We start from the raw sequence: 26,181 nt of genomic DNA on the forward strand, positions 1-26,181 counted from the left end.
GCAGTGTAGTAGGATTTGAAATCAGGGAGTGAGATACCTCCTACCGTTCTTCTATTCTTAAGGAGTGCTTTGCTTTTTCGGGGCTTTTTTCCATTCCATACGAAACTGGAGATTGCCTTTTCCATCTCGTTGAAGAATGGGGTTGGTATTTGTATTGGGTTTGCATTAAATGTGTAAATTGCTTTCGAAAGAAATTACATCTTGATGCCGTATTAAATAAGAGATCTGCAGTATATGAGATTTGGGAAAGAGAATTTGTGTGAATATTTGTGAGGAAAGATATTTTGAAGGCTTATTATTGTTTAAAAGGAGTTGTGCTTCCGAACCAAAGGCTTGAGTTGAGCAGCTTCTCTGCTGGAGAAAGATGAACATTCTTTGTGATATACAGCTTCTGAAAATCAGCCATGAGACAGTTCTGACTTGACAACATATAACAACAGCAAATATCACTGCTTGTCACCCTTTTAAACTAAGGTAAAAAGTCATATTTACATGGAAGCCTCTCCATTAGTTCACCAGAGTTACTATAACAAAGTTCCACAAATTGGGTGTTTGTAAAAACATATTTATTGTCTCATAGTTCTGGGGCTAGGGTTCCACATTAAGGACTTGGTGTGTTGATTTCTTTTGAAGACTAAGAATCCTTCCAAGTCCCTCTCCCAATTTCTGGTGATAGTTAGTGTTTCTAAGCTTGTAGATCATTCTTTCTACTGTGTCTGCTTCACACGATTTTATTCTCTTTGTGTGTGTGTCTCTTCTGTTTTATAAAGGCAGTTTCAGGTTGAATTGTTGTTAGGTGCCACCAAGTTGAGTACAACCCATAGTGACCCCATGAGCAGATAGATGAAGCTTCACCCTCCTTTCCTCCAAGGATCATTTTGGCTGCACCTTCTCCAAGACAAATCTGTTCATTCTTTTTTCAGTCCATGGAATATTCAGTACTCCAGTAACACAACTCAAAGGCGTCAATTCTCCTGCCATCCTTATTCATTGTCCAGCTCACAGATACATAGCAAGGAATTGAAAAGATCATGGTTTGAATCAGGCACATCTTAGTCAATCTAGCAGACTGACATCACTGCTCCTTGGTATTTTGGAGAGGTCCTTGACAACATACTTTCTCAATGCAATGTTTTTGGATTTCTTGACTGCTAGTACCCTTGTGGGTACACAGAAAACCCTGGTGGCCTAGTGGGAAGAACTTATGCTATAATATCAAAGGCACATGGTTTGAATCCAATATTGCTCTATGGGAGAAGAATGAACAATCTCCTCCTGTGCAATTAAGTGTCTTTGAAAACCTCCTGAAGGGTCAGCTATGAGTCAGTTTTTACTTGATGTCACACAACACCAAAAAGAGTATCCAGCTGTGGTGTTGGAGAAAAGTACTGAATATCTCATGGACTACCAAAAGAACAGAGTTATGTCTTAGAGAAACTGCAACCAAATTACTTCTTGGAGGCAAAGCTGGAAAAGCTTGGATTGACACAGTGGCTACAAGCATTGGGTTAAAGTATGTCAGAAATGATGAGGATGGTACAGGATTAGGACAAGGTTCAAGGCTGTTGTTCATAAGGTCGCTTTTAGAAGTACTTAACCTAAAGGTACCTACCAGCAGCAATAAGAACGACAATACCAAAGTTGTTGATTGTGAATAAAAAAAAAGATGAAATCATTGATGACATCAATTTTTTCTTCATTATAATGTTGTCTATTGGTCCAGTGATAAAAATGTTTTTTTCTAATTGCTATTGTGATTTAATCATATTGAAGGCTATATAGTCTTTGATCTTTTGCATCAAGTGTTTAAAATCCTCCTCACTCTCAGCAAGCAAGTCAGTGTTATCTGCATAACACGGGCTTTTGATGAGTCTTCCTCTCATCCTGTTGTTATATTCCTCTTCATAAAGTACAGCTTCAGTAACAGATCAAATAAGGAAGTCCATCTCTACTATATATCCTCATGGTAACTTAACTGTTAACAGCTTTGTTGTAGTGTAGTATTGAGTTGAAACTAACTCAAGGCTGACCCTATAGGGGGTTTTCAGAGAGAGTAGAACCCACGAGAGGAGATTGCCCATCTTTCTCCTGTGGAGCAGCTGGTGGATTAGAACCATACAGCTCTGGAGGCCTAGTGGCAAGAAGCTGCACTGCAACCCTGAAGGCATGCAGTTCAAGGCCACCACCTGTTCCGTGGGAGAAGGATGGACAATCTCCTCTCATGTGATTAACTGCTTCTGAAAAACCTCTGAAGGGTCAGCTATCGGTTGGTTCTGACTCTACAGTACACCACCACCACCACCGCAACAACAACAATCTTTACTTCAGCAGCTCAATTCCTTACCACAAAGCCACCACTTTAAAAGTGTCACAAGTAACTGGTACTGAAGTAAGATTTTAGTGCATCCTTTTTAGGAACCCAACTTGAATTGTAATAATCTTCTATCTGGAACTAGGCTATTCCAATAGATATTTAACAAATACTGGTTGATTATGTTGATTGAACTCCCTCAGAGTTCAAATTAATATCAGAGTTTGTGAAATATAGATTTTTTAAATACCAAAAAACCCCAAGAAAATTCACTCTTCTATACTTAACATCAAGTGTGGGACATCTTTATTGAATGAAGCTATGTTGTTGTTGTTGTCATGTGCCGTCGAGTTGCTTGCGACTCATAGCGACCCTATCTATGTACAATAGCCCTAAACCCTGCTCTATCCTGTGCCAATCGCACTGCCTCCAACACACCCATCCCGATTACCCAAGTCACTGAATTAATCCACCTCATAGAGGGTATTCCTCTCTTGCACCATCCCTCCACACTCCCAAGCATGATGTCCCTCTCTAAGGACCGGTCCCTCCTTACATGTCCAAAGTATGTCAGACAAAGTCACAGAATCCTTGCCTCCAAGGAGCCTCCCTGTTTAACCCTCTCCAGGACGAATCTGTTTGTTTTCCTAGCAGTCCATGGTACTCTCAATACTCTTCTCCAGAACCAAAGCTTAAAGGCATCAATTCTCCTTCTATCCTCCCAAGTCATTGTCCAACTCTCTGATACATAACAAGTGATTGCAAAGACATGGCCTGTATCAGACTCACCTTAGTCTCCAGAGTGACACCATTGCTCTTCAGTAGTTTGGAGAGGTCCCTAACAGCAGACTTTCCCATTGCAATATGGTTTTTGATTTCCTGGTTACTGGTGCCAAGAGTGTTGACCATGGAGCCAAGCAGATTAAAGTTATTAACAATCTCAGTCTCTTCACCATCCATCTTGATGCTGCCAATTGGTCCACTGGTGAGAATCTTCGTCTTCTTGACATTGAGCCTCAATCCATAATGAATGAAGCTATGCAGTTATAAAATATTATACACAAGACAAAGGATATTCAACTGAAGTAATGTTTTGTCCTGACACGTGAAGCATTTATCATGGAATAGAAAATATTTCATTTTTAAAGATTCTCAAATTCTTAAAAATCACACTCCTTTTGCTTATACTATTATAATTTTTGTACTTTTGAATTTATTACAGCGTGTGTTTTCGTAATTTGCGGGGAAGAATTCCCAAAGTGTTTCTTTGGGAAACACCTTTTAAGCTTAAATAAAATTACATAATTAAAATGACTCGTAAAACTTGGTTTTAGAATATATGTTTTATAGTATAACTTCATGTTGTTATCTTAACCTCATTAGTTCCAATTTTTTAAAATGTTATATTTATCTGTGTGCATGACTTTATAGGTAGATATGTGGTTTTCCTATATTAACAAAGATAAACTAAGAATTATTTATATATTTAAGTTTAGTGTTTATTAAATAGTAGATTGAGTGAAATTTCATGTGTAATAGAAGACATAATAATTCAAGTTGAATTATATAAGACCATTTACTAATAAAAGAATGTAAAATGAACTTTTCATTACACTTTCTAATAATACATTTTATTGGCTAAGGAAATTATTTCCCCTCTCTGATGGTGAGAACACAACTCTCTCCAGACATGTGGACAGGAGCTGATGAAGTACTAAAATGCATGGCAGGAAAGAAAGACTAGACTGAGGAACCCTTGGGTGAATAATCCATTATATCTTTTCCATCTGCTTTATGTTACTCACATTTTGTGTTTCTCTATGAAAAGCCATTTGGCCACTGGGAGTCTCTGTTTCTCCACACAATTTTCACAAAATCCTAGTGTGTCCTTAAAAAGATTTAACCATTCCTTTCAAACACCACTGATCATGAATAAAGGAGACTGATAAGCCACATTTTAAATTTTAACAGTTCTAAAACTAAGTAATTTTTAGACATTGTAGTTAAAAACTTAGCTTGGTCAGACAAAATTTGTGGTCATTATACTAGTCTGGACAAGATACATGGTTAGAAACATATCAGGAACTTCAGCTAAAAAATATCAGAAAAAAATGCTATCTTTAGGCTTATTCCTACTTTGCCTTTTCTTATCTTACATATGAAGAAGTTAATGTACTTTTCCTCAAAATAAATAAACTGAGTATATCATGTTTAAGGATACGAAGCTATTAAGAAAATATCCGTTATCTTTAAATATTTCCAGACTAATAAAAAAAAAACTCAGACTGAGCCTATGAAATAAACACTTGAAATATTAAACATGTTGTTCTTCTTAGGAGTAATGTCTCAACCACAGACACTAATCTTGAGTATTCATTTCAATGAAATTATTTATTCGACCCTCCTCACTCCCTGTAAGACAGTGTGCTGCTGTATGAGAAACACAGATGATGATAACTAGTCTATTTTGAAGGAATTCTAGCAGACAGAGGTGAGGATAGAATAAAATGTCACTTTTTGTTATTCTGTACCATTGAATCGATTATGACTCATAATGGCATGAACAAGAGATCTATATGCTTGGGTCATTATAACAGTCACTGTGGTGATCAATTTTGTTGAGGGTCTCCCCCTCTTTCTCTAACCTCCACCATTCCCAGCACGATGTCTTTTTCCAATAATTGACTCTTCTTGACGACATTCCTGAAGTATGTGAGACAGAATTTCACCATCCTTGTCTCTAAGGAGCATCCTGTTTGCACTTTCTCCAAGACAGATTTGCTTGTTCTTTTGGCAGTCCATGAAATATTCCTCTCCAACCAACACAACTCAAAGGAATTGATTCTTCTCCCATCCTTATTCAATGTCCAACTTTTAGATGCATAGATGTAATTGAAACAATCCATGGCTTGAATCAGGTGCAACTTAAGTCTTTAAACTGACATTGTTGCTTTTTAGCACTTTAGAGAGATCTTTGACAACAAATTAGCAGAAATAAAATTGTATAGAGACTTAAAGATGAAAGTGATTATGTCTGTTTCAAGAAGACACAAAAATTCTGTTGGTGTGTTAATTTTGAAGAAGGTAGAGTTTTTATGTATTTTTCTAATAATATCAACTTTTTCAATATTTCATTCCATTATTGTAGGGGGTATGTTGGAGAACATGAAGTTGACTTAGTACAGCAGGTAGTACAGGTTAATTTGAGGACAGATTATGTGATAAGATGTTACAGGATTAGGGCTCTGAATATTAACTGGAGGATTTTGAATTTCATTTCATTACAAAGGGATAAAAAACCTCAGATGGTATTAATATTTGGTAAGTACCAGGATTTGTGCTAATATTTTCTTTATAATCTTTTTAAATACAATCATATTTTTTTAGATAAAGATTCCAAAGTTTCAAGAGATGGAATAACTTACTTAATGTGACAATTTTGTTGTTATATTGTTTCATGCATACTTCAACTCTAAGATGTACTACTCTCAGATATACCATTAAATTGTAATTGTATACAAGTAAAGAAGAAAATAGTGTAACCAAATTGAACTAGGACATACCATTGAGTTTAATGTTAAAATGTTTGAGTATGTGTGCCTTTGAATTCAAGGTATCAAGTGAATCAAGGACTCCTTGAAGTCAAGGAATCAAGGGAGGAGATAGAATAAAATGAAGCCATCGTGGAAATAAACTTAAAAAAAAATAGCCTTCACAGTTCTGAAGGTGTATTGACTATCAGAAGCTGATGTTGAATAACCAAGCCACAGGATGCAGAGAGGATGATCCATGGGAGTTCAAGCTCAATGCACTCAGTTGAGTGCCTAGCTGAGGCTATAAAAACCAAGAAGCAACTGGGCCTATATTATGATAACCAAAGGAGGGAGCAGGGCCTCTGTGAGGGGAAGCCCAGTCCTGAGAGACCATGGGGCTACTACACACAATATAAATGGACAGCATTAAAAGAATGGCATTTGAAAGGTTTCTCAGTTTCTCTCTGAGATGCAATCGGGTGGAACAAAGCATAGCATCAGTAGCAGCAGCTCTGGCTTGGAAAATGCCTGAGGTGAGAAATGCAACTCACTAGCTGTTGCTTTGGGCTCAAGGTCTCCTGTGCCTCTGTTTAATTACTTAAAAAATTACTTGTTTAATGTGTAAAATGAATAAATACAGACTAGTTACAAAAACTAAATCATGTATACTGAAAGTTGCTTAGTGCAGTAACAGAATATAGGTCTGCCTGCAGTAAGCCATGGGTAGTGTTATTCCACACCTTTGGAAGGCTAAATGTTTGTGGTTTTGAATGAGCCAAATTTCTTTCCACAGTATCATTTTGTAAGTGCATGCAAATTGCTCCTTCTGAACTACATACGTGTTTTTGGTGTGCTAAATGAAGCAATATTAATAATTATTATTATTTTTATCGATACCAACAGCCATATTGGTGGAACCCTTTGTATTTTGTGGCCTTTCATCCTTACAGTGATTTTTATGAGGTGAGCATTCTAGTTAATCCTGATGTAGAGACAATGACATGGAGGTTCTGAGACCTCAATCTACTGGTGGACTTTGTACAAACTTTCAAGCTCAGTCAGCCTCTTATGTTTGAAGGAAGTGACCTAGTCTCTAGGGTGGGCAATGTGTCTCCCTGAACTTTTCAGTGTCATATTTGAGGTTTCCCTCCTGACTCTTCTTGGTTAGATCACTGTCCTTGATGCACATCTGGTTGTTGTTTCTGTGTACCATCAAAATGGAACCTACGCAAAGCCAACCCTCCAGCAGGTTTTCAGAGGCAGTAAATCTCATGGGATTAAATAGTCCCTTTCTCCTGTGGCGCGATTCAAACCCAGCAAGTTCAGGTACGCTAGAAATGGGGAGGGTAGGCTTTCCCAGCTCGGCCCAGGAACTCTTTTCATTGGTAGGGTAGAATTAATGAGGCTTACATCGTTGAGAATGACAAGGATGAGGGAGGTGGTCTGGGCTGTGGAGTGGCTGCTACTAAGTACTATCTCCAGCTGTCTGCTTGGGACTTTTACTGTGTGTGAAAGTATTTCACACTTAATGGTTCATCTGAAATCTTTTCAAAGCACCCTGCATCTCTGAACTACAGAGGTGAAGTATTAAGAGAGGGTAAAAGTCTAGAATGTGGCAAAGCCTGGGGCGAATCAAAGCTTTCTATGTAGTAAAAGCATCCAACCATTCAGGTTCCATTTTTTCCTGGATAGTTTTCTTTCTTTTTTTCTTTTGGATAGTCTCTCTGACTGGGATTATCATATTTTTATTTTCTTGGAATACCTCAGCTCTCAGAACTATGGAAAAATGAAAGGTTAATGTGAATTGAATGTTCTTTCCCTTCTTGGGGATTTAGGATCTTATTACTTCATGGTTTCAGTTTTCCAAGCGAGACTTGTTTTTATTGCTGTGGTCTACATGGAACTAAGTGATGGGCAATGCTATCTTTTTGCTTTTCTGGGATTTTCTTCAGAACTGTTATTCCTTATATGTTATACCTTACTTTATTTTTAGAAAGCATTTATGGAGGTTTTAATGTAAGGTTAATGTGTTACAGTGTAATCACAAAAATTCAAATACAGATCTGAAGTTTATTATAGAATCACAAATAGATGTAGTGATTAGGATGGGCAAAGTTATTATTATATATGAGATCTACATTTAGCTTAGAAGTTTGTGGAAAATAAGGGAATGCTAACATGACAGATTTTATAGATATTTTTAAACTAAAAATTGAAGTGTAAAAGTTGTTCTTGTAGATAGAGAATTCTTTCAGGCACAATATCCCAGTATAAGAATTCTGTTAAATTTATGTAGTAGAGGAATGTATGAAACTACATTGTTGTCCATTGTTAATGTGCTGTCAAGCCAGAATCAACTCACAATTGACCCTCCAGGGTGTTTTTACAGGTTGTTAATCATACAGGCAAAGAATATGCATATTCTTCCTTCAGAGTAGCTGGTGGAGTTGAACCACATATCTTTGGATTGGAAGTCAAACTTCTTACCCACTAGGCCACTAGGACTCTTTATATGTATGGATTAAAAAAATGCAAACATAAACATATGTATCTTAATGTGTATACCTAACTAAATGCATAAATACTATTCAGAGAGAATAACGAAATTACTCCTTAAAGCTGTTCATGTCCTTATCCCTGGAACCTACGGATATCTTCTGTCAAGGAGAATTAAAGGTACAGATGAAATTAAGGGTGTTAATCAGATGGCTTGAGAATAGGCCTGCTATTTTGGATTCTATAATTATGTGCAATGTAATCACACAAAAGTGGAAGAAAGAAGCAGAATAGTCCATATCAGAGTAATCAAAAGGCTAAAATATTTGATTGATCATTCCTGATCTTAGAGGGAGAAACCATAAAACAAGGAATATGGGCAGCTTCTGGAAGGTAGGGATGATCAGCAAGCTCAGAAAGGTAACTCTTCCTTACAACCTCCAGAATGAAGTACAGTCTAGCTAGCATCTCATGTTAGCCCCTTCAGACCTGAATCAGACTGCACTCACATATGTGCAACATAGTTTATTTGTGTTGGTGGTAGTTTGTTTCAGCAGCAATAGGAAATGAATGGATATATATATATATTCATTCATTAGTTTATATATTAGTTCTTCAATATTTTGAAACTCACCAACATGAAGACAAAGATTCTAAGAGTCTTACCTCTGGTCCAATTGACAACACCATGATGGATGGAGAAGAGATTGAGGCCTGTTAACAGTTACGGCTTTCTAGGCTCCTCAATCACTACTTTTGGCATCAGCAGTTAGAAAATCAAAAGATGAATTGCATTAGGTAAATCTGCTGTCAGGAACCTTTCCAGAGTACTGAGAAGCAAAGGTGTCAGCCTAGAGACTAAGGTGCACCTGATCCAATCTATGGTCTTTGCAATTACTTGCTATTCATCAGAGAGCTAGACAATGACTAAGGATGATTGTTATTGTTGTTATGTGCTGTCGAGTCACCTCTGACTCATAGCAATCCTATGTACAACAGTCCTAAAACTCTGCTCTATCCTTTGCCAATCTTATTGTCTCTGACACACCTATCCCCATTGCCCCAGTGACTGAATCAATCCATCTCATTGAGGATTTTTCTCTCCTGCACTGTCCCTCCACCCTCCCAAACATGGCGTCCCTCTCCAAGGACTGGTCCCGCCTTGCAACATGTCCAAAGTATGTCAAATGAAGCTTCAAAATCCTTATCTCCAAGCAGCAGCCTGGCTTCACCCTCTCGAGGACGAACTTGTTTTTTCTTCTAGCAGTGCATGGTATATTCAATACTCTTCTCCAGCACCACAGCTCAAGGGCATCAACTCTCCTTCTATTATCCCTAGTTATGGTCCAGCTCTCTGATGCATAGCAAGTAATTGCAAAGACCAGGGCCTGTATCAGGCGTACTTTAGTCTCCAGACTGACATCTTTGTACCTTGGAGAGGTCTCTGACAGCAGACTTTCCCAATGCAATTCAACTTTTACTTTCCTGGCTGCTGATAAAAGAATTAATTCTTTATTAGTTTATTAGAATATATACATTCACACACACACACACACACACAGACAAATTGCTGTTAGATGCTGTTGAGTTTACTACTTCTTAGAGTAACATTTTTAACAATGGGACAGAACCTTGCCCAATCTTCATGATCTCTACCACACTCAAGGTCATGATTGGTGTAGTCACTGTGTCATGAGAGTCTTCAATTTTGCTTACCTTCCACTTTTCTGAGCATGATGTCTTTTTCCAAGGACTGCCCCTTCTGACAACATGTCTAAAATATGTGACATGAAGTTTAATCATCTTTGCCTCTAGGTTTAAAGACTAAGGTGTGCCTAATCAAATCATGGTATTTTTAAATGCTTTGTATCCATCTGAAAGTTGGACAATGAATAAGGAAGACCAAAGAAGAATCAATGCCATGGAATTGAGCTCTTGGCAAAGGGTATTGTTTAGATCCTGGGCTGCCAAAAGAACAAACAAATCTATCTTGGAGGAAGTGCATTCAGGTATATCTTAGAGATAAAGATGGATACACATAAATAAAGAGGATAAAGAAAAGAAAGAGACGCAAGAAGAGAAAAGATACTAACAAAAGAATTTTGTTAAGAAGATATGATAATCGAATTAACTGTAACTCATAGTGGCCCAATGTACCAAAGCTCTGAACCCTGCCCTATCCTGAACACATCTTACTGTCTCTGACACACCTATCCCCATTATTGTGTCAATCCATTTTATCCTGGGTCTTTCTTTTCTGTGCTATTCCTTCATCTTTTCAAACATGATGTCCCTTTCCAAGGCCACATGCCCAATGTATGGGAGATGGAGTTTCAAAATCCTAACCTCCAATGAGAAATTTAGCTTCATTCTCTCCAGGACAGACCTTCTTGTCCTTTTGGTGGTCCATGGTGTATGTTCAATACTCTTCTCCAGCACCACAACTCAAAGGTATCTATTTTTCCATCTGTCATCCTTAGTCATTGTCCAGCTTTCTAATGGGAACACTATGGCCTGGACCAGGTGCACCTTAGTTTCTAGACTGATAATGTTGCCTGTTAGTACTCTAGAGAGGTCCTTGGCAGCAGACCCAATAAAATGTGTCTTTTTATTTCCTCACTGCTAATGCCAACAATGTTGACTGTGGAACTAAGCAAGCTGAAATTGATAACAATTTCAATCTCTTTTCCATTTATCATGGTGCTGCCAATTGGCCTAGTGGCAAGAATCTGTTTTCTTGATGTTGAGCTTCAGTTCATGTTGAAAACTGTAGTCTTTGACCTTGTGCAGCAAGTGCTTCAGGTCCTCTTCTCTAGCAGCAAACAAGGCTGTGTCATCAATATAGTGTAGGTTGTTGATGAGTGTTCTTTTAATCCTAATGTCACGTTCTTCCTCATGAAGTCTAGCCTCCCGGATGATCTGTCTTGCATGTAGATTAAAAAGGTATGAAGACGGATACATCTCCTTTCTTTATTTTGAACCACACAGTGTTTCCTTGCTCTGGTTCTGAGGACTATTTCTTGATCCAAGTATAAGTTTCACATGGGCCCAATTAGGTGTTCTGGGATTCCCATTCTTAAGATTAGCCACAATTTGTTGTGATTTTAGTACTTATTTAAATGTTTCTCTCCAAAGAAAGTCGTTTCCTGACCACCCAGCCTTTCTTAATTTTAAGTTGGCATTTGTTAAAAAAATTATTATTGAGGAGACTATGATTCATGGTGACCCCAATAGTGCTAGAGTTGAACTATGCTTCATAGAACTTTCAATGGCCCATTTTTAGAATATTTTTCTTCATCCGAATTTCTTCTGAGGTACCCTTGGGTGAACTTGAATACTCACACTTTTTTGTTTGCTAATAAAAGCATTAACCATTTGTCTCACCCTGAGACATAGTTATTGTTACTATTTGCCATTTTGCCTTATTCATCAATAGTTTGTTTGCATCAGATGGTAGCTTCATGTTTATTAATTGAATTAATTCAGAGGATGCATAAGAGTGCTCAACAAATTGACTAGAAATATGTTCCATAGATGGTTTCTTTCTTTTCTGGGGTCTTTAATGGAAAGAGGTGACTCTTTAAAAACTATCGACTTTTGTCTGGAAAAAGAAAGTCTAAAATGACTGGAATGGCAGAAATATGAGGTAGAGGGTCAAAGTATCAAAAGATCTTGATTGAGAACATTATAGTGTTGGTAAGAAGGTGGCTAAAGGTCCAGTAGAAATGGTGATTAAGATTTGCTGAACTGTAGAAAAGACAATGTGCAGGCAGGTTTCATGGATCAGTCTTGGGTTCTGAGCTGGTAAACAGAGAGCTAAACCTGGGGCTCAGTCAGTCCTCCCCAATATTGTTATAAGGTGCTCACCTACCCTAGTGGATGGTGGTGCTATCTTCTTCCTTTTGAAGATCCCCCTCCAGGTCTAACTTTACCCATCCTAAAGGCCTAATTCTTGTATAACAAATATCACAACTTGGCTTCCACTGTAGAGAAGTTTCAGGAGAGGAGATTCCACTGCTAGAATTCGTTACTCTGGCCACAACAGAGTATTACTGTTCATTTGTTGCTTTTCATACACCTTTCAATGTCTTCTGGCACTGTGATAAGTCCTGTGTTTCCATGAATGTTATTAACTTGCTGTCACTATTTAAAATACCAGCGGGGTTTCCCCATTGCAGACAGGTTTCAGTTGCATTTCTAGACCAAAACAGATGAGGAAGATAAAATCTTTGTAGTGTCGATCTGCATCTGAAAATTAGTCAATAAAAATTCACACTGACCCCACAGTGAAATTCACAGTACTAATGAGTTTTATCTGCCATTGTGCAAGGAGATTAGTTCCCTGGATTAGAAAACTCTCAAAACTCCAGTGAGCACAACAATGGACCACAACAATGAGCATAAGAACAATTGTGAAGATGCTACAAGACTGGACAATACTTTGCTCTGTTATATATTGGGTTATGAGTTGGCGCTAACTTGATTATAAGTACAAAAAAGGCTCCTACCCTGCCCCAATAACATATTGATGATTTTCTTAAAGAAAACTTTCTATGACTGTTATTAACATTATTGAATCTTATTGTAGAAGGGGGATGCTGAATTATTTTAACAGTCTTCTTATTTTAAGTAAGTGAGAAAGGTTTATGTAAGAAGGTGACATTCAAACAGAAGCAAAGGATTAGTGAGAGTTAGCAGAATGAAGTGGTATGTCTGTTGTGTGTGGGAGAGCGATGGAATTGGACTGGGAAGACAAGAACAAGTTATAATGATTTCCAGCAGGGAAGCAAAACAGGAGGAGACCTTGATGAGAGAGTCTGTGGCTTGAGAGCAGTGAGGGAAGGGTGTGGTGAGAAGATAGACTGAGAGAGAGGTATAAGTAAGATGGTTTAGGATCTTGCCTAGGACTCTCAGACTCTGTATGTTGTCATGAAGGCAATGGGGAGCTCATGAATATATTTAAGAAGGGGATTTTGCTTTTAAGTAAAAAAAAAAACAACAAAACCCAAACAAACCAAAAAAACCACCTTTCTGGCTTCAGGGTGGGAAGTGGTAGTAGGTGTTTTAATGGGGTGGCTGCTGTAGAAATCTGGGTGAGTGGGCCTTCTGATTCCTTCCCATCCCAACAGCAGTTAGTTACTGAAATTTCTTTCATCTTCCCTCCTTTTTAATTTGTGTCCTCAGGATGAACTTTATTTAATTTTTTTCCAGAGAATAATTATTCCCATCTCCAATCTATTTTGTCATGGACTATATCCACCTAAAATATGTATACATATCTTTCTCACTTATGAAACTTTCCTGATTCCTCTGAGAAATGGTTGCTTTTGTTGTTGTTGATTGCCTTTGAATCAAGCATGACTCATAGCAACCCTATGAACAAAAGGCCTAAAAGCCACTCTGCAACTATCAACATTTATCAAAGTTCACAGAATTTCCGGAAGCAAGTTGTTGAGGAAGTGGATGCCACGCCTGCTTCCAATGATCCTTAGATGTATGTGCACAGTTTTTTCTTGCTCCCTGCTGCTCAAACTGACTGGTCTCTTCACTATTCACAGTAAACACTCAGACTGTTATTCCTCTGTTGCATTCTGCTTGATTACCCCTGTTCAGGGACTTTTTCATTTTACTAAACTCATCTGGTTCTGCTGAACTATTGGCTTTTCTGTGAAGCCTTCTAGGGTTGCATCTTCTTTCTTTAGTGTTTGCTCTATAGAACTGTATCTGGGAATATATTGAAGTTATCAAGGATTTAATTTTACTTGAATCTATGACCAATACCCACGGATGCAGCAGTCAAGAAATCAAGCAGATTGTGTTGAGCAAATCTGTTGCAAAAGACATCTGTAAAAGGCAAAAACACCTCCTGAAAGTGCTAATTGATCACCTATTACATTTTACAACCTCACAGAGGGTCACTCATTAACAGTTAGAATCAATTCATAAACAGTGAGTAGCTTTATGTTACCTCATTGGGATGTATTTAAAATTTTCCTTTTTTTGAAATTCTCTGTCTCAGCTTTCATTTTCAAGAATGTTACTTTGAAAACAAAAGCATGACTGACCCAAGCCATATTGTTTTCAGTTGCCTCCTATGCATGTGAAAACTGCAAAAGAAAGCCTGAAGAAGAATTGAGGCCTTTGAATTATGTTGTTGGTAACAAACAAATCTGTTTTGAAAGAAGTATAGTCAGCATACTTTTTAGAATACTTCTTAGATGACAAGACTTTATCTTCCAGGGAAGGAAGTCAGCTTGGTTAAGTAGAGGATCCTTAATGAGCTGGATTGGCATATTGGATTCAACAATGGGCTCACACATAGCAATGTTTGTAAGGATGGTGCACGGCGGTGTAATGTTTTGTTCTTTTATTTCTACAGTCTCCCTGAGTTGGCACTGACTCCACAGCATCTAATGAAAACAGCAAGGAATTCCATGGCACAAGTTCTCTTAGTAATCATCACCTTGTATTGTTATTCTTTGTTTTACGTATCCTTCTTGGCTCAGCATTTGGATTGTTGGTTTCATCTAGAAATATAGAATATGTAATAAATGATGAGGACTATCATTGATATAAAAATAATATTTCTGCCAACAATTTATAATGTTGCTGTTGTTGTTTATGTGCCGTCGAGTTATCCTATGTACAAGAGCTCTGAAACCTGCCCTGTCCTGAGCCAAGTCTCACTGACTTCAACATACCAACCCCCATTATGCTAGTTACTTTATCAATCCATCTCATCCAGGGTTTCCCTCTCTTGTGCTGTTCCTCCACCCTTCTGAGCATGCTGTCCTTCTCCAAGGACTGACCTCTTGGCCATATGCCCAAAGTATGTGAGATGGAGCTTCAAAATTCTAGCCTCTAGAGAGAAATTTGGTTCTTCTTCTCCCAAACAGACCTATTTATTTTCTTAACCATTTATAATAATAACAATGACAATTTTAACATAATTATGTCTTCTAAATATTTCTATCACTTTATGTCAAAATTTACTAACTCTTTCTAATATGTAATTTTACATTTAATTGAATTGTATATGTATAAGGCAGTTCTTTCTAGAGAACAAACTGCTGTCTTGTCAGGAGGGGCCAACCCTCGCAGAATGACACTATACTTGGAAGGGTAAAGAGTCTGTGCAGGAGAGGAAGATCCTGCATGAGATGGATTAACACAGTGACTATGGCAATGGAGTCAGTTATGTCAGAGATTATTAGCTTATTACCTCAGGATAGGGCAAAGTTTAGAGCCGTTGTTCATAGGGTTGCTGTGTGTCGTAGTTGACTTACACGCACATAACAATAAGGAAGTTCTGGTGTTTAGTGAGGAGTGTGCTGCCAAAGGTTGGCGGTTTGAATCCATCTGCAGCTCAGCTGAAGAAAGATGAACAATCTCCTCCAGTACCTTTTACAGGCTTTGAAACTCCTCTGGAGGGTCAGCTACGAGTGGTGTCTAACTGAACAGCAACCCATTGCATATATGTGTACCTGCTTAAGTGCATGCTTTGTTTGAAAAGTATTTTTTAAATAAATAAAATATTATGTACATTACCTTAGTGTAGATGAATACATTCTTTTCATATTTTGGAAGAAGAGTTAGTACTTAATGAAGATGTCTTATGGAAATATTTCACACTGTTTTGTGTTTATACATGAATTTAAAACCCTTTCTCTTCCACATAAATATTTTTAAGAACATCAGGAATATTCTGTACTAAGATGGTTCTTTCTACTGTGCATACAATGTGTTGAACTTAGACAAACATGTATTATGTCCAACTAGAGGCAGTCTTCTTTATGATTTTATAAAAAATGACTTTTTGAGCTATTTCCCCGTTCTATCCTCATAATTTCTGACATACTTGATTGCATTGCTGAAGTTACTGTGTCTTTATCTCACTGAGGGTCCTTCCTCTCTTTCACTGACCTTTCCTAACATGATATCCCTCTCTAAGGAACAGCCTCTTCTAAGAACATGCTCGAAGTATATGAGAAAAATCTGTGCCATCTTTGCCTGCAAGGGCTTCTCTAGCTTTAGTTTCTCTAAGACGTATCTGTTTTTTGGTAGTTTATAAAATATTCAGTACTCTTCTCTAACACCACAGCTCAAAGTCACCAATACTTCCGTCATTCTTACTCATCGTGCAGCTCTCAGATGCACAGCAAGTGACTGAAAAGTCGATGGCCTAAATCAGGAACATCTTAGCTCTCAAAGTGACGTCATTGTTCCACAGTAATTTGGAGGGGTTGTTGACTTCAGACTTTCCCAAAGCAATGTATTTCCTGACTGCTGGCATCAAGAGTATTGATAGTGGATCTAAGTAAGATGAAGTTGCTGACAGGTTGACTCTTTTCTCCATCTATCACGTTGTTGCCTATCTTTTTGGTGGTGAGTATTTTTATTTTCTTGATGTTTGAGCTATAATCCATATTGAAGGCTGTAGTCTTTGATCTTCCGTAGCAAGCCTTTCAAGTCCTCCTCACTTTTAGCAAGCAAGGTTGTTTAACCTTTAATATGGGTTTTTCAGTCTTCCTCTGATCCTGTTGCTATGTTCTTCTTCAAAGAGTTCCACTTCTTGAAGTTTGCTCAAATCCAGATTGAATAGATATGGAGAAAGAATTCAACCCTGACACATACTTTTCCTAATTTTAAACTGTGGAAATATCTTAACACTTGAATGTGTTCATGTTAAACTTATACTTGGAACAGCAAGCAGTTGTCAAACAGAGCAAAGAAATACTGCATAGTTCAAAATCAGGAAAGGAGTGTGTCAGGGATGCATCCTGTCTCCATACCTTTTCAATCTGTATGTGGAACAGATCATTGGGGAAAGTGGACTTTAGGAGGTGAAATGTGACATCATGATTGGAGGTAGATTCATCAATAATCTATATTCTACAGATAACACAACCTTGCTGATAGAAACTGAGGATGACCTGACGTGTTTTCTGCAGAAGGTCAAGGACTGCAATCTTCAATATGAATTGATGCTCAACATCAAGAAGAAAAAGATTCTCACCACTGGGCCAAATGGCAGCACCATGATAGATGGAGAAAAGATTAAGGTTGCTTACAATATCAGCTTGTTCAGCTCCACAATCAACACTCTTAGTACTAGTGGTCCAGAAATAAAAATTATTAATTTCTCTGGGGAAGGCTGTTGCCAGGGATCTTTCAAAAGTGCTGAAGAGCAATGATATCATTCTGGAGACTAAGGTACACCTGATCCAGGCCATGGTCTTCGCACTTACTTGCTATGCATCAGAGGGCTGGGGAATGACCAATAGTTTTGTGTTTTAGAAGAGTATTGAATATACCATGAACTAGCAAGAGAGAGACACAAAGCTTAAATTTGTTTTTCAGTTCTTTAAGTTTGAGAAATACAGAGTGAGTTCTTCCTTTTTTATTCTCCAATTCCAGCTCTCTGCACATTCCATTGTAATACTTTGCTTTGTCCTCCTGAGCTGCCCTTTGAAATCGTCAGTTCAGCTCTTTCACTTTGACATGTTTTCCTTTAGTTTTGGCTTCTCGACACTCCTGTGAAATCTTCAGAGTCTCTTCTGACATCCATTTTATTTTTTTTTCTTTCTCTTCTGTTTTTGTAATAACCTTTTGCTTTCTTAATTGATGCTATCCTTGATATCATCCCACAACATATTTGGTCTTTGATCATTGGTGTTCAGTGCCTCAAACCTATTCTTAAGATGATCATGAAATTCATGCAATTGATTCAAAATCATATCTTTATTCCTGTGAACTTATTTTAATTTTTTTCAGCCTCAATTTGAACTTGCATATGAGTAATTGATGATATGACCTACAGTCTGCCCCCGGCCTAATTTTGACTACTGATATTCAGTTTCTCCAATGAATTCTTCTACAACTGTAGTCAATCTGAATTCTCTGCAGCCCATCAGATGAGACCCTTTGTAAAGTTGTCTTGTAAAAAAGGTATTTGCAATGAATAAATTATTGTAAATACAAAATTAAGTCATTCTATTTTCAGCCTTATTTCTATCATCACACCCATATTTTGCAACTACTATTTCTTCTTCACTGTTTCCCACTTTTGCACTTCAGTCACCAACTATCATTAATACATCCTGATTGCATATTCAGTCAATTTCTGACTGCAAAATTTGGTAAAAATTCTCAATTTCTTCCTCTCTGGCTCTCGATGTACACACATGTATTTGAATAATAGCCATGTTAACAGGTCTTCCTTATGTACATATGGATATTGTCATATCACTCACAGCATTATCTTTCAGGAGAGAACTTGAAATTGACTTTTTGATTATGAATGAATTCAAGACCATTCTTCCTCTTGTTTTTCATTCCCTGCATAGTATACCATATGATTATCTGATTGAAAATCACCAAAGCTGGTCCATTGCAACTCATTAATGCCTAATATGTCAATATTCATGCACTCTATTTCATTCTTAGGGAGCTTTGGTAGCCTAGTGTGTAAGAGGCTGTGCTGCAATTCCAAAGGTACACGGTTTGAAGCCACCAGTTGCTCCACAGGAGAAGGATGGACAATCTCTTCCCATGCGATTAACTGCCTCTGAATACCCACTGGAAGGTCAGCTATGGGTTGGTTCCAACTCTGTGGTACAAAACAACAACATTTCATTCTTAACAATTTCCAGTTTTCCAACATTCAAGCTACATACATTCCATGGTCCAGTTGTTAAGCAATGTTTGTGATTGATTTTCCTCATTTCAATTGACTTCCAAGCTGGGCTTTACCACTCCACTACTATAAATATCCTTTTTGTTTAGTATTCAAAGGGTTTTCAAAGGCCTGTTACTTAGGAAGTAGATCACCCACTCTTCTTCCTAGTCAGTCTTAATCAAGAAGATGGAGGGAATATATTAGAGTCATTATACAAGAAAGAATTGATAGTGAAAAATTTCAGGAACCAACATATGAACAGGAACCAATGGCAATGAAGGAGGAAGTAGAAGCTGCATTGAAGGCATTGGCAAAAAGAAGGCATCAGGAATTGATGGAATGCCAAGTGATTTGCTTTAATTAACAAATGCAGCCTTGAACACACTCATCAGTCTATGCCAGGAAATTTGGAGGGCGGCTGTCTCCCCAGTGAATTGGAAAATGTCCATATTTTTCACGTTCCCAAGAAAGGTGATCCAAGAGAATGTGGACATTATTAAACAATATCATTGATATCACATGTAAGCAAGATACTGCTGAATACCATTCAAAAATGACTGGAACAGTAAGTATATTGATAAGGAACTGCCATAAATTTAAGCAGGATTTAGAAGAGGCATGGACCAGGGATAACATTGATGATGTCAGATGGATCCTGGCTGAAAGTAAGGAATACCAGAAGAATGTCTATTTGTGCTTTATTAACTATGCAAAAGCATTTGACTGTGTGGATCATGAAAAGTTGTGGCTGACATTCAGAAGTATGGGAATCCTAGAACACTTGATTGTGCTCATTAAGAACCTATACCTGGAGCAGGAGACTGTTGTGCAAACAGAGAAGAGGAGGACTGCATGGGCTGAAATTTGCAAGGGAGTGTGCCAAGATTGTATCCTCTCTTTATACCTATTTAATCTATATGGTGAGCATATTAGCTGAGAAACTAGACTCTATGAGAAGGAGTGTGGCATCAAGATTGGATAGAGACTCATCAATAACCTGCATTATACAGATGATACAACCTTACTTTCTGAAAAGGAAAAGGACTTTAAGCACTTGTTGCAGAAGATCAAAAATATAGCCTTCAGTATAGATTGCATCTTAATGTCAGGAAAACAAAGATTCTTACCACTGGATCTATAGGTAGCGTCATGATGGATGAGAGGAGATTGAAACTGTCAACAGCTTCATCTTGCTTGGATCCACAATTAACACCTTGACACTAGCAGTCAGGAAATAAGGAGACACATTGCACTGGAGAAATCTGCAGTTAGAGGCCTTTCCAAATTATTGATGAGTAGTCATGTCGGTTTGAAGACTAAAGTGCGCCTGATTCAGGTGATAGTCTTTCTGATTACTAGCTATGGATCCAAGATCTAGACAATGAATAAGGATGACAGAAAAAGCATTGACACCTTTGAGTTGTGGGGTTGGAGAAGAGCACTGTACATCCCATGGACAGACAAGAGAACAAACAGATATGTGTCGGAGAGGATGCAACCAGAGTGCTTTTGGAGGCAAGAATGATGAAGCTTCACCTCACATACTTTGGACATGTTGCTAGGAGATGCTATTCCCTGGAAAAGACATAATGCTAGGGATAGTGTAGGTTTAATGAAGAAGAGAAGACCCTCAAACTGGTGGATTGATATGGTTACTGTTGTAATGGGCTCTTGTGTGTCATGAAGTGTGAGGATGGCATACGATAGAACAAGGTTCAGATCTTTTGTTCATAGGGTCACTATGAGTTGTGCTTGACTTAACAGTACCTAACTACAACAACAACAACTAAGAGAACAAACAGATTTAGCCTGAAGAGAGTTAAACCAGGTTGCTCCTTGGAGGCAAGGAGTTTGAAGCTCTGGCCAGGAAGGATCATTCCCTGGAGAAGAACCTCATGCTTGATAGGGTGGAGAGATAGCACAGGAGTGGAAAACCCTGGGTGAGATGGATTCACACCGTAGCTGGAATAATTGAGTTAAATAATTGGGTTAAATATTCAGGATAGAATAGAGTTTAGATTGTAAGTAAGGTTGCTATAAGTCACAGATGACTTGATGGCACACAATAACAATAACAACAACTGTTCCCTTGCTCTGTTTGTACAACAGTCTCTTGGTGTAGGTTTCACATGAGCACATTTGTTTTAGTATTCTCATTTTTCTCAATGTTAGCCATAACTCGTTATGATCCATACAGTAAAATGCCTACACATTGTTAATAAAGCACAAATAGATATTCAGTATTTCTTTATTCAATTATTACAAGGTCATGGTAACCCTGGCAGTTAAGTCTATTTTCTCTCATGATACGCATAGATTCAATTTCTGAGGCTGTAAATATTTATGGCATGATACTACTTCATTGTGCTCCAGTGAAGCAACTCATGGATTTGAGTGTTAACCTTTTGTTTAGCCTCCCAGTATGTAATACACTCTGCCATCACAGCTTCCAAGGTTACCCATGCTATTATTATTATATAACTTGTCAATGGTTTTCTATAGAAACATAAGAATATTCATGTGGACTAAAACTATAAAAGCAAGATTTCTGAAACTCTCTCATTCGTTAACTTCAACCCTATTTAGTGGGTGATTACAGGATGTATAAAATCCTAGTGAATTCCTGACTTCATTTATTTCTTCTAGGAGGAAATTAAGAAAGGAGAATTGGCAGTTGCAACATATAACTCATACTTGTGACTAGGTGATAGAAGAGAGCCATATCCTTCTAGGAGTCGGGGAGGACTTCTAGCAGAGGATGACCTTCATACTGATATACTAGTTAGAGGGGACATAATGTACAACCATCCTGTGGATAAAGAACAGAGTCATAGATGTTGAGAGTGAAGAGTTAGGGTCAGTACAGAGGGAGAGGTAGGGTTGAGGAAGTACAGGATTCAAGGATGTCCTTTATTGGGTAAGATGAAAACCAAGGGAAACGTTCTCATTTTCTTCCTTTTAGGATTTAAAGAAAGCTTTTTAAGGAAGAAGTTACCCCCCAGCCCAGATTTTCAGAAGAAAGTTCTTATTTACTGTTTACATCAGAGGAATTGAAATTTTTGTCTTTTTTTCCAGCCTCTGAGGAATTTCTTAAGCACAGGGGCAAGAGCTACAATTAAAGTTGAAAGTTTTACTGAGCCAAGTTGCTGGAAAGGAATCCTTCTGTAGTAAGAGTCTACCTCTTCAAAGGATATTTGCCTGTTCTTAGGGTGGAGTTTCGGAACTGAAAATATAACTCAGGTGGGGTTCAGAATTTTTTAGTAAGACAAGAAATGAGACTGAGGACAGTGAGAAGTAGTGAGTGTCATAATATCTGAAGAATATAAAATCTCAGTTGGTTCAAAAAGATTTTTTTCAAGTATTTGCTTTCAATTATGATAATAATTAGACATTTCCCTTACTTCCCCCCAATTATTAGTGACCCAAATCTCTAAAAATTGAATTTTATTGATTATATGAGCAGAAGCAGGAGAAAATGAAAAAATCATCAAGAGTCTTGCTTCATTATTTTTGCCTGAACAGCCACAATTGAGAGATGGCTTGTTTAATCTGAGAAGTCCTCTAACTGGTTCCAGAAAATAATCTAGTCCAATTTGTCTGTGGAGAATGAGCAGCTGAGACAAGTTCCAAATTTCCTTCTAGGAGTTTAGAATATAGAATGCTTATTTTAGGAAAAAATTCTGCCAGATTTTTTTCTTTCATTTTTTAAATGTTGATGTAGACTTAAGCTTTGGCTTCTCTATATGTATTTGAAGTGACAATTCATATGGAATACTATCCAGTAAAAGAAAAAAGTATTTCCAGATGCTGTTCTTTTGTAACCAAATGTTAGACTTGGAAAAACTTGGAGGGATTTTGCCACCTGACGTTACATTTCCCCGACCCCCCACCCCGGAATGTCTGCCTGCCTCTGCCACTGTGGCAGACAAAGCAATGGATGTGTGAGAGTGTGCTTCCTGCAACCTTGTCTTGTCATTTTCCATCTCTGAGGCTACTGAAGATTTTACTGTCTGGGGTATAAAAGGCTTTCCTGATTTTAGGGGATGTGGTCTTCATATCTTCTTCCTCAAATGTCACAAGGAAAACACCTTCATGAACATGGAGTCTAGTGTGAGTAGCGACTTTGCTGTACACAAAGTAATAGATTTTACTTATTCTTATCTTTTTCAGAAAGAAAATCCTTTAGGGAAAGGCAGATTAAAATTGAGGTAAGACTTTGTAGAATAATTTGCTCAAACTTGGAGGGTTTATAGTGTGGGAGGTTATGAGGTCGATAGAATTTTACATTTTTTTTCTTTGTTATGATATTTCTTCTTGTCTCCAACTCCCAATATAAGAATAATGATCAAAGATGGCAGAAAGTTTCCGTTTCTTAAATGAACTTTAGGAGAACAGGAAGAGTAACAATTCTGCTAGTTTTGGTATTTTAAAAACACTGTTAAGAAACGAAGTGCCCGAGTTTTAACCTAATTATAATTTAATATATTAGTTTGTTACCATTTCATGGATACTGGTCAGTGTTGGATTACCTAAAGCAAAGTAAGCATGCCTTTACTTGTATAAAGGCTCGTCTCACAAACTTTGGGCATTTATAATTCTTGGAAAAACAGAAGTTTAGTGAAAGAGAGGAAGACCTTTAATAAGATAGATTGATACAGTGACTGTGGTAATAGGCTCAAGTGTGTCAGGGATGATAAGGATGGCGCAAGACAAGTTCAGATCTGTGGTTCATAAGGTCGCTGTAAACCTTGCATGATTTAATGGTACCCAACACAACAACAGAAAGTGAATAGATTAGTTCAGTAATACTTTTTTTTTATTATTACTTCAAAGATTCTACTATTTGTTATGCCTGGCCATTTGTCTCCCAATCCCAGAGCACCTACCTACCTAAATAAAATATTCCTGTCCATGAATAGGAAACATTTTCCCATTTATTTGGGTCTTTAATAGTTTCTCCCAGAAATGTTTTGTAGTTTTCTTTCTAAAAGTCTTTTGTGTTTCTAGTTAGGTGCATTCATAAGTATCTCAATTAGTGGTTGGCTATTATAAATGGTTGTTGTTATTGTTATATGCCATCAAGTCACCTGTGACTCATAGCGACTCTATGTACAATAGCTCTGAAGCCTGCCCTATCCTAAGCAAGTCTCACCAATTCCATCACACCAACTCCCATTGCTCCAGTTATTGTATCAATCATCTGGGGCCTTCCTCTCCTACACTGTCCCTCAACTATTCTGAGCACAATGTCCTTCTCCAAGGATCCATCCCTCCTGGCCACATGCCCAAAGTATGTGAGAGAGAGCTTCAAAATCCTAATCTCCAAGGAGAAACTTGGTTTCACCCTCTTCAATATGGACCTATTTGTTTTCTTCGTGGTCCATGATATGTTCAAGACTCTTCTCCAGCACCACAACTCAAAGGCGTCAATTCTTCTCCTATCATCTTTAATCATTATCCAGCTCTCTGATGCACAGAAAATAATTGCAAAAACCATGGATTGGATTAGGCACACCTTAGTCTCTAGACTGACATCTTTGCTTCGCAGTACTCTGGAAAGGTCCCTGAGATAGCTTATTTACCTAATGAAATTCACCTTTTGAGTTCCTGACTGTTGGTGCCAAGAGTGTTGATTGAGGAGCCGAGCAAGCTGTAACTGTTAACAACCTCAATTTCTTCTCCATCCATCATTGTGCTGCCAATTGGCCTAGTGGTAAAAATCGTTGTCTTCTTAATTTTGAACTTTCATCCATATTAAAGACTACAGTCCTTGACCTTCTGTAGCAAGTGCTTCAGCAAGCAAGGTTGTGTCATCTGTATAACATAGGTTGTTGATGAGTCTTCCTCCAATCCTGATGCCACATTCCTCCTTATGAAGGATGGCCTCCCAAATGATCTGTTCCATGTACAGATTGAAAAGGTATGGAGACAGAACAGAAGTAGAGAAATCTCACTGATGTTTGTATATTGATCTTATATTCTGCCACTCTACTAAATTGGTCTACTAGCTCTGACAGTATTTTTGTTACATTCTTGGGGTTTTCTGTGTTTGCTATCATATAATCTGCATACCATGACAGTTTCATCATCTCTTTACCAATTTGGAGGCCTCTTCCTTCCTTCTCTTGCCATACTGACATACAGCAAGTGCTTCCAATACATTATTGACTAGAAGAGGAGACAGCAGTGGGAATCCATGTCTGGTCCCTGTTTACAAAGAGAATGCTTTAAGTCTTTCCCCATTGAGATGATAGTGGCTCTTGATTTTATGTATATATTTTTCACTATGATGGTAAAATTACCTTCTATTCATATTTTTCTAAGCATTTTTAGTAGGAAGGAATGTTGGATTTTGTCATAGGCCTTTTCTGCATAAATTGCTAAGATCATGTGGTTCTTATTATTTGCTTTGTTAACGTGATGAATTACATTATTTATTTTCTTATATTGAACTCTTGTTCATAGGGTCACTATGAGTTGCAAGTGACTCGATGGGACATAACAACAACAATATTGAACTATCCATGCATACCTATGATGAATCCCACTTGATAATGGTTAATTATTTTTTATATGCTATTGGATTAAAATAGACTCAATATATTGAAAATGACAGTTATATGTTTAATACAGTCCCGATACAGATACAAATTGATTTTTCAAAGGGATAGAAAAGGCAATAGGCAAGCTTTTACAGAGAGTAAATAGACATCAGTTAAGCAAAACATTTCTGAAAACCAAGAAAGAAGTCGGAGGCATAGCATTTCCTGATTTTAAAACCTACTACACAACTGTCATATCCAAAACAGCATGGTACTGGTACAATGACAGGCACAGAGACCAATGGAACAGAACACAGAAATTAACCCATCTAACTGTGGTAAACTGACATTCAACAAGGAAAAAAAAACACCTAACAAATGGGAAATGACAACCTCTTCAACAAATAGTGCTGGCAAAACTACACTACTACCTGGAGAAAGATGAGGCAGGATCCACATCTCTTGCCATATGGAAAAATCAACTCAAGGTGAACCAGAGATTTAAGGGTAAAGCCCCAAACCATAAATATCATAACAGACAAAGTAGGACCAAACTTAGAAGCCCTAGTCCAAAGTATGAAAAGGCTGACAAATACAGCCAGAAATACACAAACAGATCAG

This window comes from Elephantulus edwardii, unplaced genomic scaffold (genome assembly GCF_000299155.1).
Source record: "Elephantulus edwardii isolate Elephantulus edwardi_28Jun2011 unplaced genomic scaffold, EleEdw1.0 scaffold00194, whole genome shotgun sequence".
Taxonomy (NCBI): domain Eukaryota; kingdom Metazoa; phylum Chordata; class Mammalia; order Macroscelidea; family Macroscelididae; genus Elephantulus; species Elephantulus edwardii.